Below are 16,707 nucleotides of genomic sequence, written 5' to 3'. Positions count from 1 at the left end.
CAATCCATGGCATCTCCAGTTAGAGGATCTATTAGAAGGTATTGTGAAAGTCCTTGTCCTCTGATCCCAAAGAGCTGCCAGTCAAAATAAACTCAGTATGAGGTAACTCCATGTGTGTTTTTCCTATGGGTCTAGAAATCATCACAAGAATTCCATTATGTTATTCTGTTCACTACATTCTGTATGGCAAAAGCCAGGTAATTGTTAACAAGTGATAGCTGCATCACCAGTTTAGAGCTGTAACTGAACAGATAAATTGAAAATAGGATTAAAATACTAAGTAATGGACAGGATTGAGAGTAGGTTTTCTCAACAGGGGGCTTTTCCTGAAACTTTGGGATTTCTCAATGGCCCCGGAAGGATTTAGCCAGTTGCGTGGGAGTTAATTTTCAATATATTTTAAATTAAAAAATGATTGGGTGATATACCATATATGGTTATGTTGACTCATCCCTCCTGCAAAAATAGCCAATGATGGGCCTGGAAGGGATGGAAAGGGGAGGAAACCCAGTCATAAAAATCCTTGCTGGCTGAAGCTTGTTGAACATAGTAGCAACTTAAGTCCGGAGAGGTAAGTACTCTCATTTTAACTTAATTGCATTGGAGGGATGGCAGGGGGCAATGGAGCAGCAGACGTCTGCCCCAGGCTTGTTCTCACCCCAGCATTGTAGGCTGCTGGACCGTTTCTGATATTGGGGAGGGCAGGGGACGATGGAGCATGATGTCTGAGTGATGTCACTTCTGGTGACGTGACTCCCAGGGGTGTGGCAGTGAGGTGCAGCCTCCTGACATCACTTCCAGGGTTTCTTGAAGCCTGAAGAATATTTCAGGAGTTCTCAACAGTAAAAAGATTGAGAAAGGCTGACCTAGAGTGATCTGTGCACATATACATGTGACTGTCCTTCCATGCATTCAAAACTCAGAGGTGATTGTAGCCAATTTTAATGTTTGGCGATTCATGGGGCCATGCATTTGCTGGCAGGGGCTCATGGGAATTGAAGTTCATGAACATCTGGAGGACCACAGGTTGACTACCCCTGCTCTAGAGTGATGGTGGGAAGTACTCTCAAGTTACAGCTGACTTATGGCAACCCCTTGGGTTTTCAAGGCAAGAGATGTTCAGAGGTGATTTGCTGTAACCTGCCTCTGCATCGCAATCCTGGTATTCCTTGGAGGTCTCCCATCCAAGTATTAGCCAGGGCTATCTTGGTCTATCTTGGTCTATCCAGCTCACAAGAAGGTCTCCTGAAAATGTGAGCAAGTTCTAATAGATATGTTTTGGACTCTTGCTTAGGCAGGGAGGTGATTAAGAGGTCAGATCTATGAACTTTTGGATCCTGCCCAAAGAACAAAGTCTAGTGTAGAGTTGAGGATCTGTCAACCCATTGGTCCTTATTCAATTGGAGGAAGTACATGCAAATAAGCATTTTTCTGAGGAATAAAAAGAGCTATCCAAAGTGCATACAAAGTGCATATATGTTAATATTGCTGAGGTATTTGCAACCATGTTTTGGGGGGGGGGCATAGAAGAGGGAGTGGATTTCTATCTTCCGTAACAAACTGGCAAGTGAAACCTGATTATCATGGCTGCAAATGGGCATTCCCTGTTCCCAAATAGCTCTTGCCAGCCCTGAGTTTAGGACTGGGATACACTGGTTTGCATGTTTGTTTCCTCCAGTTGGGCTGGGATGAATTATTTCTTTGGTTTTATATATACTTAACTCTGCGAAGTATGGCTACTCTAATTGGAGTTTAATTCACATTTGTTTTCGGCTGTAGTCTACTGAAATGGGATGATCATACTGATTTGGCAATTACTACCAACAGTCTAATTCATGGCATAAATTGTGCAGGGCTTCTGGACTTCATCCAGGCTTTCGACCTACACAGATGTCATCTGTTACTGCCTTGTTGCTTCATAGATAGATGCTATCCAAGTGCCTCTTTTGGCAAGGTCCTGCCTGAACCTCCTCCGTTAACCTGTCATGGGAGTCAAGAGGCCAGTTACATTGTAGGCTTGCCAGTGCTTTCATAGTCCTGAGGTGGCTTCGCATAAGCTTCGACTGGTAGTACCTTGCAAGGGCAAAATTTTTGTGCTACTTGCCTTTCCCCACCTTTTTTTTATATTTGACTGATGGACTCCAGTAAACTGTGACAGGAGGGAGGTCTGGGTACAGCCCTGGACAACTCCAGTTTAGCTGGCTGTGTACTGCCCCTCCTTCTTCCTCTTTTCCTCAATCATTGGTCTGTATAAAACACACACACACATTCCTAGGATTCATGCTGTGTTCTTCCACTCACAACACTCTCTTATGAGCTCAGATATTCTATCCTGGCTGTCTGAGTGGTAGATGGTGGCCAGGACTTGCCTTATTATCAGTTGCACCCTTTCTTGGCCTGGAAGGGCTTGGCGACAATTATTAAATGTTTGGCTGAGCTTTGAGGAAGAGTTTTTTTATGCCCCACTTTTCGTTACCTGAAGGAGATCCAGTAGCAGGACAGATCCTGTGTGCTGGCCAAAAGAATTGAGTCCCCGATGTCCGAATTGCGGTTCCTGCTTTGAGGTTCTGCTTATCCACATACACAACTTCTGGTATTCTGCTAGATTCCGGAGAATGTTCTATGTGGCATGTCTGGAATAGTGTATATGTAGATACGCTCTGCAGGTTCAAATCTGTTGGTCATACCTGGCCCCAGGGAAGCACGTCTGGCCTTGACTAGGGCCAGGGCTTTTTCCATCCTGGCCCCTGCCTGGTGGAATGAGCTCCTGGAAGAGCTACGGAACCTGTGGGAGCTTCTGGCATTCTGCAGGGCCTGTAAAGCAGAGCACTTCCACCGGGTTTATGGTTAAGGCCAGCACGTGAAGGAAGAGTTGGACCCCCCCCCCAGGTTACTCTTATAGTGGGTTAATGGTCAGCAACCCCTTTTTCTACCCCCATGGTTGATAGTGGGTGAGGTTTAGTTATATGCAGTTTCCACTGCTTCTGGACATCTTGTGTATTTTTTTTGTGTGTATTTTATTGAGTAGTTCTGCTGCTTTAGGGGAACTTTTATTGGGGCTTTTATATATGTTGTAACTTGCCATAAGCCATTTTGGGAGTGGCGGGCTAGAAATCTTGATGACAATGATGATGATGCTGTTGATGATGATGATAGATCAGTTGGGGCACACCAGTCACTGTGCAATGTTGGAGTTTCCCAGAATTGCAGAGGAAAATAAATGTTGATAGTCAAGCTCTCTCTTGGCAAAAATTTCCCTGTCTGATCTTCTCAGTGAGATACCTCCAATACATTTAGAAAGAGCCCTGGATTTTCTGGAATGAAATCTAAAGGTTTATCACCCTGTAGAAACAACAGACCCCCCTCCCCACAGTTCCACAAATCAATCCAATCTCATCTAAGCATTACTGAATTATCAGTGGAAACCTGCGTTTCAGTGCATTTTACTGAAACTTAAGCAGAGTTGCACTCCTCTAAGTCCACTGAAGGCAGTCTGCTTAAAATGGTGTAACTTTGTTTAGGACTGTACTGTTAATGAAAGACTCATGGCTTCACATGCCTTGGTTTACTGCTAGTATATCACAGAGCAGAGAAACATCTATGGTCATTTCAAGCCAACCCAGCTAACTACCTGGGCAGTTCAAAGTTTATGGCAGCAGCCCGTAGCATTCCTTCTGCCAGTTTCAAGTCCAGTCTCGATTCTTTCACTCAGGAAGAGAACTGTGGGTATTGGGTGCAACCTTCATGAATAAGCCCATGTTATAACTTTACCTTTGGTGGTCACAATTAGCCTAACCCAAGAGGAAGGAGAGGCTAAGGGGCTTTCCGCACCGGGATCCTTGTAGCAAATTGTTTGCTGAATGAAAAATCGCCATTTAAAATAGTGCAATTCGTCATTATGCATACCTGACTTTGTAGTGGAATCCAGTTGCGTTTCTATCGTTTCCCACAAGCTTCCGGTCTCAGCAAAAATCGCTAGACAGGAAGCGCTATTGCCAAGCTCGTCCCGCCCCTGACCGTCAAGCAGCCAATGGGCAGCCGTTAGCATGCTCCCAAACAGCCCTTTTCCCTTTAAGAAAGGTTTTTTTTAAAAAAAACACACCCATTGCAACGAATATGTGTTGATTCGTTGCAACGGAGAGACCCATCAGCTGGCAGGTGTGTTTGAGCTGTCATTTCATCGTTGCCACGCTCCCCCCAAGTGAAAAAAAAAATCCCCCCCCCTCACGGGCCCGATTTTCGGCCGAAAACAGTGTAAAAAATAAAGGGAAAATACATCAGCAAACGGGCTTGTCTGTTGTTTGTGCTTAGTGAATAAACAGCTCTGGGGAGGGACTGAAGCCGGGGAAGCCTCTAAACAAGCTTGCTGGTGGGTTGAACTTCGCTCGCTCGGAGGAAAAAAAAATGGCGATCGCTTCGCCGGAAGATCAGAGGAGAGAGCCAGGGGGAGGGACTTTGTAGAAACCACAACAATGGTAACGCACAGAACTTTCCCGCTAGTGTTGCAGATTGGTTGCAGGAGTGTAGCGCTTTCCGGAGGGTGAATCCACTTTTGGGGATTTCCCTGAAAGCGCTACAAGGAAGCACTTTTTGCGGATCGGTTTCAGGTGTGTGGCAGATTGTCAACGACGTTGTGCATAATGGCAAATCAGTAGCGTTTTCAATTGGCAACCATTGTGCGATTTTGAAGGTGTGCGAAAAGCCCCTAAGTTAATGCGTTTGTCTTTTGTTTCATGTCAGCTTAAGAGGGCATTGTCTCGTTCAAACATGTGATAAATTGGTTTTGAGGGCCATAGCTGTTTCTTTTCCTTTCCAGGAAAAATTTATTCTGTGGATTTTGTCACCATCTATGTACTATTTGTCCTCTTGCAAGCTTCTATCTTGGAGAAGAGCAGGTCATGGAGTGACATGTAAGCTTTTCATTTAGGTGGGACTAGACCCTGGCGATAAGAGTCGGAATTAAAAAATCTGAGTATGCCATCTCATAGGCTTCAGAGCCAGATAAAGTTTCTCTGCTTTAGAGAGAGGAGATGAATGAGGGAAGGTAGAATCCAGTTTGCTCCATTTTAATGTATGCTTGCTGAATATTATTATTATGTATAATTAAGGAATGCAGGTTTAATATATTTCCCCATTTATGATGCTGTAAAAGTTTGCTTTAGTATTCTGTGGCAGGTTATGGTAGGCAAGGCGATCTGCTTTTGATTCCTTGGATAAGAAACACAGCATCTTTCATCAGGTTAATGTATCGTTTTACAAAGCTGTCAGAATCATTCAGATTAAATGAATGAAGAAATCAATAGTAGAATTATATTAAAGAAAAACACTGCTTTGCTCACCATTAAAGGTTTCAAGTTCAATAACAGTAGACTTTGAAAAGAAACAAAAAAGAAATCCTCTTAATATTTTGATGCATAATGAGCTTAATGCACTATACCAAGAAGAGTAGTAAGGCTACCTACTAGTTCTTTTGTGTTTCTTTCAAACCCATCTTACCGAAAACCATTTTCATCCTTTTTCTTGTATGATTTCTTTTGGGGGCAAGGGAGAACGAGATACCTTTCCTATCAATCATGAAATTGTCCCACGTGTTCTGAAAAGTTCTTCTGTAACTAGACAAGTGTGCCCACTTGTGCACCAACTTCTCATCAAAGGAATAGACAACTGTTGTATGTGACTAGTAAAAAACATTGTTATGTATTTCTTGTTCCTGAAGCCCTACATAGCAACAACTGGACAAAAAGTCTTTTGCTGAAAACTATAAGAAAGTGACACCATGGCATTGCCAATGACATTGAAGTGTTGCCTTTGAGGGCACCCCCCGACCCCAAGGTGGGCCTCCCACTGGATTTGCAACCCCGTCTTGGACTTGCAACCGTATCTTTGCTTGAGATTTTGGGGTCCACTGCCAGTTGGAGTATATGGTAATTTGATCTAAAACTGGAATCCCCAATCTTGTTGAACTTGTGAACTCCTTTTAGAATGTTGAGAACAGGGCATGGATGCAGTCACAAAATGGCTGCTTTGAAGAGCCAGGGCCAAGCACAAAATGAATCCTTGGGACAATTACGAAATGTTAGGAAGTTGCAAGGCAAGTGTCCTCCTACTATGAAGTCAGTTGTTTCTGGGCTTACCTGCTCCAGGGGAAAAAGCAAATGGGCACCAGGAAAAACACTGGCAATTGTCTATAGCTGATTGTCCTGAAAGGGGGACATGAGATAATTTATTTAATTATGCATGAGATGGAGAGAGCTGGCAAAGAGAAAATTTTCTCCTCCTCCCTAAATACTACAGGTCATGGACGTCCAATGAAACTGATGGGCAATAGGTTCAGGACAGACAAAAGGAAATACTACTTTACACATACGGTGGTTAAATGTGGAATTATCTGCCAGAGGATGTAGTGATGGCCACAAGAATAGCCTTAAAAGGGGATTAGATAGACTTATCCTCCATGAATCTATCTGGTTACTAGCCATGGTGACTATGGAGAACCTCCACATTCAGAAGCACTAAGCCTCAGAATCCTAGGGCCATGAAATGACATCAGAGAAAGGCCTTGGCCTCAATGCCCTGTTGTTGGCCATCCAGAGGAACTGTTTGGCCACTGTGTGAGACAGGATGTTGGACTAGATGAACGATTGGTCGGATCTAGTAGGGCTATTATGTTCTCATGTTCCATCTAATACTGCTTCACATATTGATCTTAAATTAGTTTTATCCTGTAGCTATAGTGTTAATAACTTTCCCCAATTATTAAAGTGGCAGTGAACTATATAAACATATGCAAACCCTTCTGTGTTGTCAGAGCCCTTGAACTGGATGGTTTAAGAGGGGTTATTATTTTGGGGGACAGCTGAGCCGTGGGATTGCCAAGATTCGGACTCAACCTAATGGCTGACAATAACATTGTCTTGAGATAGTATTTATCTATCGCTTCATGAGTTTTTAGTCTGTATTTGGAAAGATTTTGAAGAGTAAGGATTTTTGACATTTGATTTTGCCTAAAGGTTAATCAATAGCAGTAATTCCATGTGGGGTAGTGATTTGATATGGCATCAGCTAGTATTCATTCAAGATGGTATGACTGGATTGCATGGAGCAGCATTTATCCCTTAGGGAAAAATGTAACAAAGGTATATTTGTGGCTCTCTCTCTCTCTCTCTCCCCATGGAAAAATGACAAAGGAAGGGTTTCAAATTTTTGGAAATTCTCTGTAGAACAGTGGTTCTCAACCTGGGGGGGTCTGGACCCCCTTGGGGGTCAAACGACCCCTTCACAGGGGTTGCGGCAGGGCAAGCAGCTTGGCCGGGGGCGCCATCCACAAAACAGCTTTGCAGGGTAGATCGAGATCGAGCGTTCATCTGTCTGCAGCAGGGGAAAAGAGCAAAGATCGGCATGGTGGAGAAAGAGGCAGAACTTAACTGCGAAACCCCGGAAAAAACCCAATTTATATACAATCATGAACAATGGATCTTCACGCCATTTGTCAGTTTCGGTTTAATTTCTGTGAAAGAACACTTGCATCATTTTATGGTTGGGGGTCACCACAACATGAGGTATTAAAGGGTCTTGGCATTAGGAAGGCTGAGAACCACTGCTGTAGAACCTCTGTTAACCAAACATGCACGAAGGTGGAAGTGCTAGTGGAAACTATACATTGTTTTTCATAGCCTGAGATTCATGTGGTGGCATCACATCAACTCATACCGAATGGAACTGCATTCTGCAACTCCAGTGTCTCCCTAATATTTAAGACTTGCATAATGTTCCAGGCTTACATAACTGCAGAAATTGGAGATTTCTTTCCTTGGCAGGCCATTGTTTGATCCATGCCCAAGTCAAGTTGCAATCCATAAGTTAATAGATAAGCAACTCTGAGGAAGCAAACTCGAGATAATTATGTTAAGTGACTTGTACCGGAGCATCATTTTCCATTCTGTGCAATCCACTCTTAGAAAGGCATTCCCATTTGAAGCAATCTGGCTCAATCTTTGCACTGGTAGTTTAGCTTATTTTAAAAGCAGCAGCCAAACCACCAATCCCCACCTCACAGAGTGTTCTTTAGGGACACAAAATGGTAGAGTCAGAAGGAACTGCCAAGATGCTGCTCTGTGTTTTTCCTTTCCAAATGTTTAACTTAAAAACAGGTGGGAAGGTAAAAAAATTAGGTGAATTTGTTAAAAGAATACTCTTTTTGAAATAAAAAACCCTTTGTGCCAACTTCTTTTAAAACACCAGTTTTACAAGTAAGCTAAAAAAGCCTATAATCGTGGGGAGAGAAAACTGTCAGACCTTTAACTACAGTAGCATGAACAGCCTCGCTATAATTCCCGGTTGAACTTTGTCATTGGATGTGTGATTTTGGAGTGTGCCGGGGTGACATTCTGCCTCTACATTCATTTTTATGATAATTCCCAGTAAATTGTGGTGCAATAAACTCTTCAAGCCTGTCTTTCTTGTGAAAGCCATGAATCAATCAGCTGCAGGCTCTTTTGGGGGGCCTTTTCAATGTATAGTGATCATTTAGATTTGACATGCATTGTGAGACCTTAGCTTGGCTCCTCTCTATGGTCTGTCATTAATTCCAGCCTTTGCTATTCTGAAGTACAGTGAAGGATGACTGAGAAATCATTGCCCCTCTTCAGCTCTGTTATTGCACAAAATAGCAGTGCAATAATTTTTTGTCAATGTTTTACTCTAAAAGCTTTCTACGTCAGTCTTGAAAGGGAAGCAATAAAGCCCATTCAGTGGCATGAATAAAAAATCCTTTGAGGTTTAGGCACAGGGTTTCTTTTCTTCAGCTGGTAATCAAATTGGAGCTAAAATGAAATTGAGTTTTCTTATGAAAATAGCCTTTGTTGCTGGGAAGGCTGGTAATTCATAAACAATAACCTGCTCTTTTGTGTGGATAATAATATATTCATGTTCTTTCAATAGGGTAAAAGCCAGACCTAGTGCATTATGGTACAGTAAAAAAAAAAATAGCAGAAGGAGCTTTGCTGGAATAATCTTCAAGACGAAATGTAGTGTTCGGCGACTTGAGCTTTTCCCACTTCCTTCTGAAATTGTACCTTGGCTCTTATTTATAAGCCGGGCTGGTGTGTATGTGTTCTTGTGTGTTTTTTTGGTGTGTTTTTTTTTTTTGGAGTTGTTGATTTGTTGCTGCCGTACAATATTTGGCTAATTGTGGATAGTCTCAAGCTGTGCTCATCACTGCTGCTGTGAAAACTGCTACCAGCTGCGGGAAACGGAGCCTGCTGCTAGAGGGTGAACATTATTCACCGGAGCAGCCTCTCCGCGCTGATTATCACCGAAGAGTCCCCGGCTCTCCATCTCTGTGTACATACAGTACAGGCTGCTGGACCGCAAGAGACCCAGAGGTAGGCTGAAATGCCCCCCCCCTTGCTTTTAAGTCGTGGTCCAAGAAAAGGGCGGGGAGAAGGGAGGGTAAGGAAATTGGAGAAAGTTCTCTTGGCGAACTTGGAAGTGGTGTTGAAGAAACAGTGGGAGAAGATTGTGTGTGCTTGATTACTTTCCTGGAACTGAAGAGTCTTTTGGCTCACAGAAACGTGCCTGGTTAACACGATGCTGGATTTGTTTGAAGTGTTTCTTTAACAGGTTTTTTTTGTTTGTTTGTGAGAGAAATGTTGACTCTCTGGTTCTAGCAAATTGCTTTTGTTTGCTACCCGGCAGCAGGCACCCTAATCGTCCTGTTATTTTATCATTGTAACAGGCGGCTTCAGGTTGAATCGGTTGTTTTGTATCACAACATGGATGTTCCTGGTAGTTTAGAGAGACACTTTGGGTTAGATGTTGCTTTTGAAGAGTGAAGGATGCTGTGAGTGGAAATTATTGTCAAAAGTGGATGTTGCTTTCTGCCTGAACTTGGAGGAGAGGTTGGGGGGGGGGGGAGAGAAGAAGTTGTAGTTGACTTAGTATGGGTGTGTTTTAATTTGGGCTGACTGGAGGCTGTCAAGCAACTGTTATGTTGTGATCTTATGTTCTCTTGTACATGCATTTTAAAAAAGATCAGCTACAGGTCTTGTTTGTGAGGCAATTCTTAATATCTCCATCGGTTATATACAACCTTTAGTAAAGCAACCCACCCTGTTGCCATCTAGGATTGTTTCACCGGGTTGAAGATTTGAGATTAATTTTGGTTAATCTGCAGGTATTATTCCCTCCTCCCAGCATGTATAAAGCACTGTGGCTAGTTTCCAAACAGACTAAGATTAGTGTCATAAGAATACATCAGAAAAGGCTTACTGCTTGGGGACTGTAAACATGCTGAGAGACAACAGGACAAAATACAGTCTGTGGCTGGATTTGAACCTGCCCCCCCTCCCCACACGCAGCATGTTTCCCAATAGGGGTTACACTGTTCTTATGATATGAAGTGGAAGAGCCCAGACGTATGCTGTGTAATTCTTTAGGAGTTATTCTTGCAAACTTTGTGTTAGGTTCTCTTAAGGGCTCATATAGACCCAGAGAAGCAGGATTAAAAATAGAAATGTTAAGTGCTTGTTTCTTGCATGGAAAGAATCAGATGGATGAATACGTGCCATGTTGAAAGCCTTAATATCAGCTAATTATTTGTGCGGTTCAGTGATGAAATTATATGGCTAAGTAAAAGAACTTTCATATGCACAGTGGTAACCGACAGTCATGCTAATGTATATGATTATCCAATTAGTACAAACCAGCATGTTTTTTGGGGGGTGATATTTAATATGTTTCTCTTTCTGACTCTCACAAATAATGTGTGAACAGCTATACCAGTGACTGTTTTGTTAGCATGTGAATAAAACAGGACTTGATCATTTTTAAATCAACCTTCTTCCTCGTCAGGGCAAAATTTACTTCCTTGAAAGTCATATTGATTTTGTTGGACTAAGTTAAGTTTGCAGCTACTGAGGGATCTCTAACTCCTTAGACCCCCCTAACAGCTTTACTTATGCAGAAGAGCCCATACTACATGGTACAAAGAATGAGATGGTCAGATCTGGGACGGTGTCATTTCAGACTGCTCATTGGTGGGGGCTGCATTTCTTAATGCGTTCACCACAACCAACATTATCACTAGAAAGGCTGTACAGAGTGCACCTCATTCTGCATGATGACTGGAAGTCTGAATGAGGCGGCAGAATAGATTGTACCATTTCAGATTGTGGGTATGTTGCAGAGGGGGAGTCATACTTTCAGAACTACCCTAGATTATTTTAAAACACTTTAGTAGAAAATTACTTTAAAGCTATGGAACAAGCTACCCAGATCGCCTTGAAAAGTCAGGATAGAAATATTGGTTAAAGATTCCAATGAAATTCCTACAATTAACCAGGTGCATCAGGGGAATGGCTAAGCCAGAATCTATCTTCTTAATATGTACTAGTTCTCTGAGGGTAGGTAGTGTTTTTTAAAAATGGGGGAGCATTCCAAAATGACATTTCCCATCTCCAAGCTTTAAAAAAAAAGGCACTGAGTTCATGACTCACCATTTGCTTAATTCTTCTACTCGAGTAGATCTGGACTAACCTTCCCTTAATTCATAATGCTTAATGATTCCTATCTTTTCTATCAGCCTTTTAACTTGTGGGGGTAGTAGTGGGAGTGGTGGGTTTTCAGGAGGATAAAACATGCTTCAAGCATATTGTAGAAGGTGAATAAATTGAATGGGAAGGTTTTAAGAAATGTCACATGGAAGAAGATGGTTTTCTGCCATTCAGTGGACCAGCATCTGTTGTAAAAATTGGACAAATACAATGAAAAGTGCCATGGAAATATATAATATGGACTGTGTGTTTTCTGGTGTTATAAAGGGATATACAGTTCACTAGATTATTCATAGGGCCTCTTGTGGCGCAGGGTGGTAAGGCAGCCGACATGCTGTCTGAAGCTCTGACCATGAGGCTGGGAGTTCGATCCCAGCAGCTGGCTCAAGGTTGACTCAGCCTTCTATCCTTCCAGGGTTGGTAAAATGAGTACCCAGCTTGCTGGGGGGTAAAACGGTAATGACTGGGGAAGGCACTGGCAAACCACCCTGTATTGAGTCTGCCATGAAAACACTAAAGGGCGTCACCCCAAGGGTCAGACATGACTTGGTGCTTGCACAGGGAATACCTTTACCTTTAGATTACTCATGCTTTGTGTCTGCTATAGGGATAATAATCACATACTTGCTTAGATGTCCTGGTTTCCTGTTTCAGAATTGGTGTGGGCACCATGATAGTGGCAGTGAGGGTGGGAGGGAGCAAGAAAAGAGGATCTCTTCTCAAGGACACAGCCCAGTACAGTTGGCTATGATTTCAACTGTGTTAGAACCATGGTCTCTTATCATGTCCAATAACTTCAAGTTACTTAGAAGAGAATCATAGAGTTGGAAGGGATCTCCAGGGTCATCTTGCCCAACTTCCTGAACAATCCAGGAAACTACCTGCCCACTCATGCTATACTTGTTGATGTCCTAATCATGCTTCCTCTCAGTGGCTTTTTAAAGCTTTGTTCCTAATTTTATAACATATAGCTTCAATGTAAGAAATACCTGGCCAGCAAAACACTTTTTGTCCCTCTAGTGAACTGAGCTTCACTCCATAAAATCAAATGTAAGACTTACACGAGAAAGTTCTAAATTTGCCAAATCTCTGATATTAAAATAGTATCTACACTTTCTTCAAGAATTTGTTCAGCACTCTTAATATATTATGTAATAGTTAGCTTGTATTGTGCTTACCCGCATTAATTTGGAAAATAGAATAGTGGAGAATGTATATTTGTCTTCACTGTATTGTTTTGTTTGTAGAGTTGCAATGATTGCATCAGTAGTCCTTAAAAAAGATGCTGAGATACCTCTTAACTGGAAGTGCCTGGGGTTATGAACCTGGAACTTCCCATGTACAAATCATAAGCACCACCACAGAAGGATGACCTCTTTGCGAATATGTTTGGTGAATCAACCATTAAACACCTGTAGGAATCAGGTTTTCTCAATCGCAGGGTTACAGATGGGGGACAGAGAGAGACAGAGATACTTCTGGTGAGCCCAAGTCTGGAGTACAACTTGAACTGGGGGTTTCTTGGGAGAAGGCATCCATTCATGACTCTTCTTTTTCCTCCAACAAAAATACTGGTGATCAGAATCCCCCCCTTTCTCCCAGATACTCTCTGTGATTGGCAGTATTTTTTCTGAGATTGGCTCTTGTTTCCTATCAAAGGTAGGCTGGGTGAAAACTGTTTCAGAGATTGGACTACAAAGAGGTAAGTCAGTGGAGGAGAGGGAGAGCTGGATTCAGTCCTCCCTCAATCCCATGCTTTCTTTTCTGCAAAACAAACAGGTTCTTCCTTCCACACAAATACACATGGACTCTTTTTAGACTTCTAACCATTGCACTTCTCAAGCTCTCTATTTGTTGTCTGTTATTTTGCTGTTAAGCCACGGCTGATTTATGAAGACCCAATGGGGTTGTCAAGGCAAGAGACCAGAGGTAGTTACCTGTGTCATGACCCGTTTATTTGACTGTTTGTTTGTTTATTTATACTGCTCTTCCTTGTGGTTTAGAGTGGTTTTCAATGGAGCTTTCACAAACAGTATAGTATAATAGGCATCTTGGTTTGAATACATAGCATTCTTAACAACAGGAACTTTTATCAGGAAATAGAACAGAAACTTCCTTCCATGGTTCCTGGGAGAGTTGCATATTTTTTTTAATTACTTGTTAATAAGACAGTAAGCAAAATGATAAACATAAATAGCACTTGTAGAAATGCAAATACCCCCTTCCCCCTCGATTTGTCTTCAGGAGACATGTACAGCGAAGAAAGGTTGATGGCTAAGTCAGTGTTCATTTTATAGGGATGAACATCTATCATTTTAGCAGCGAACATGAATGGGAGCCAGGCTTCTTCGGTCTCTGAAACAACCACTATGAACTTCTTTATACACTTTCTCCTTAGTAATGTTGATTTCTGCATGATAGATCACGTCCAGGGTCCAAATTTATCCCTGTTTTCCTTGCTTAGGCCCAACTAATGTAGAATTGCCAGCCAACAAGTGGGTCCCAGAGGTCTTCCAGCAATGGTTTTTGGACATTTTCTGTGACTCACTCCCCTTTGGGGAGAAAAAAAAAAAGGCTTACAAAGGGAAGGGCTGTGGCTCAGTGGACTGCTGAGAGGGGCAGTCAAGAAACTGAAAAATAAAAAATAAGTGTAGTATATTCCAGATTCAGCCTCAGTATTTCCACTTTACAAGGAGCAGGCAATAGCCGATGCGAAAGACCTCTGTCAGAAGCCCTAGAAAACCACTTTTTGTCTGAGTAGATGATTCAGTTTAAGGCAGCTTCTTGTATGTTGAATTACAACTGATCTCTATACTACAGAGACTGGAGAAAATGGCTCTAAATTTGGAGGGTGGACCCTCAGGCCTTACATCTCTGCTGACCTCCCCCCTCCCCCACAAAAATTATATCTAAATCTCCAGGAATTTCCCAATCTAGAGTTGGCAACTTTAGAACTAAGACATCAGCGAACACTGACAACAAGAACTTTCCAAAAATAAATAGCTCAAATAATAGAAGAAGGTATGCTTCAATACTTTCACAGTGCGCTGTTTATACTACCTTTGAGAGCCAGCATGGTATAGTGGTTAAAAATGGTGGCTTCTAATTTGGAGAGCACGGTTTGATTTTCCACTCCTCCATCGGCAATCAGCTGGGTGACCTTGGGCTAATCACAGTTCTTTTTAGGGCTGTTCTTGCAGAGCAGTTCTCATAGAGTTCTCTCAGCCCCTTTATTATGCCAAGAAAGGTATTCCGTATTCCCCATTCTGTGTGTTGTTATTTGCATCTTTCTCAGCCCCACCTAACTCATAGAGTGTCTGTTCTGGGGAGAGGAAATGAAAGGTGTTTGCAGGGTACTTTGGGACTCTTTTGGGTACTGAAAAAGTGGGGTATAAAAAAACAGTTATTAGTATTGACACAGATTTAATGTCCATTTTAACTGGTGTTTCTTGAAATTGCTTGGCCCTTTTGAATTCCCATGAATTGCACAAAGAATGCTGCTGTGTTTTTTTGTAAAGAATGCAGACCTAAATGCTATCAATTGGAAATAAATTATTTGGGAATCGGTGGAACAGGAATCCAAGTATAGCTGCTAAGATGAGATAAAGTTACAGCCTTACCCGAAGAACTTGTTGCAGATGCAGGACTGACAAATTTATTGTAATGAGTTATTACCAATAAATTATGACGATATGCTAGGGTAAATTGATGTTGATTGTGACGTAGGGTTGCCAACCTCAGGGTGGTGGCTGGAGATTTGCCACTATTGCAACTGATCTCTGAGTAACACCTTCCAAAGTGGCCATTTTCTCCAGATGAACTGATCTCTGGCCACTTTGGAAGGTGAATTCTATGACATCAGTCCTTCACCTCCTCAGATTATACCCTCCTCAGGCTCCACCCCACAAATGTATTTGTTTATTTATCAAATTGATTGTGTAGTGTAGCTAGAACATCCAAGGATTGTCTGGCAGTAAGGCAAGGGTTCTTATGAGGTAGTTTGCCATTTCCCACCTCTGCATCATGACTGATGGTACTCCTTGGAGGAATTAGCACCCAAGTCCTTGGAGGTCTCCTATCCCCAAATCTCCAGGTGTTGCCCAATCCTGAGCTGACAATCCTGTTGTGGTCATGGCCAACTTCAATGATCTTGAGAACCAGTTGAACCACAAACACAAGTCAGAGGTCTGGAAATATAGTTTGCTACCCAGTCTGATTCTTCCCTAATGACTGTTAAGGTCATCTAATACAACTGCAGCATCTGAACACAAATGGCTTTGTGGCTATGTATTTATTTTCAGCATTTGTAGGCCTCTTTTCTCTCTGAAGGAATCTTAAGTGGCTCAGAGAAAACAACCAAAATACAAATTTCTCAAATGAATAACACAAATCAATACACTAGACAAAGGATCTCAAGCTGTGAATTACAGGTTAAGGGCCCAGAGCAGGGTTGCTCTTGGGTGGGGACAGGAAGTCTCCTGGGATTACTACTGATGACCAGGTGACAAAGATCAGTTCTCCTGGTGAAAATGGCTCTTCTGGAAGTTCTATGACATTATAACATCGCTTCATTGAACCCCACCCTTCTCAGGCTCCACCCCCAAAATCTCCAGGTATTTCCCAACCTGGACCATTTCCGCATTAGGAGACAAACCTTGTTTTAGCTTCACTTTGAATTTCCTTTGGATGCTGTGAGCTGACTATAGCGTTTCTGCATTTGGACTTTCTTCCATTTATTTCCCAAACTGAAATTTGCTTTCCACACTGAGTCCAAAGGAGGCAGCCTCCCATCATGCTTTGCTCCCTTCCCCTTTTCAATAATTTTTTTTGCAAAATAGTGCCTGCTTGCATCTTTGTTTTCATTGCACCCCTTAACCCCACCATTTTGCACTCTTGATCGCTTTCCCCCTTCCTTCCAGAGTCCTGAATATAATTTTTTTTTACAAACCCTGGATTATAATGGGTTATAATACTATCTGTACACCGCCCGTGGCGCCGCGGGCGCCACGGACTAAATAAAACAGTAAGGGGTTCTGGGGCGGGATGCGTCCGGGATGAGGAAGGGTCCGGATTGGACCCTTCCTCATGACAGACAATCAGAGGGAGCAATCGGCAGGCGCGAAGCGCCTGCCGATTGCTCCCTCTGATTCCCAGC

The 16,707-nt window shown here is 42.5% G+C and overlaps 1 long non-coding RNA gene across 1 annotated transcript in view; it reads left to right on the top strand.

Moving 5' to 3' along the window:
* Positions 1-9,017: 9,017 nt before the first annotated feature.
* Positions 9,018-16,707, top strand: part of LOC143840331 (uncharacterized) — a 509,677-nt gene continuing 501,987 nt past the window's right edge. Inside the window, exon 1 of the long non-coding RNA XR_013232124.1 lies at positions 9,018-9,383. This is a non-coding gene — a long non-coding RNA (uncharacterized LOC143840331). The remainder of the gene's footprint in view (positions 9,384-16,707) is intronic.

This window comes from Paroedura picta, chromosome 6, assembly GCF_049243985.1.
Source record: "Paroedura picta isolate Pp20150507F chromosome 6, Ppicta_v3.0, whole genome shotgun sequence".
Lineage (NCBI taxonomy): Eukaryota > Metazoa > Chordata > Lepidosauria > Squamata > Gekkonidae > Paroedura > Paroedura picta.
Note: the sequence above shows the minus strand (reverse complement) of the source record. Positions and strands in the feature narration are given on the sequence as shown.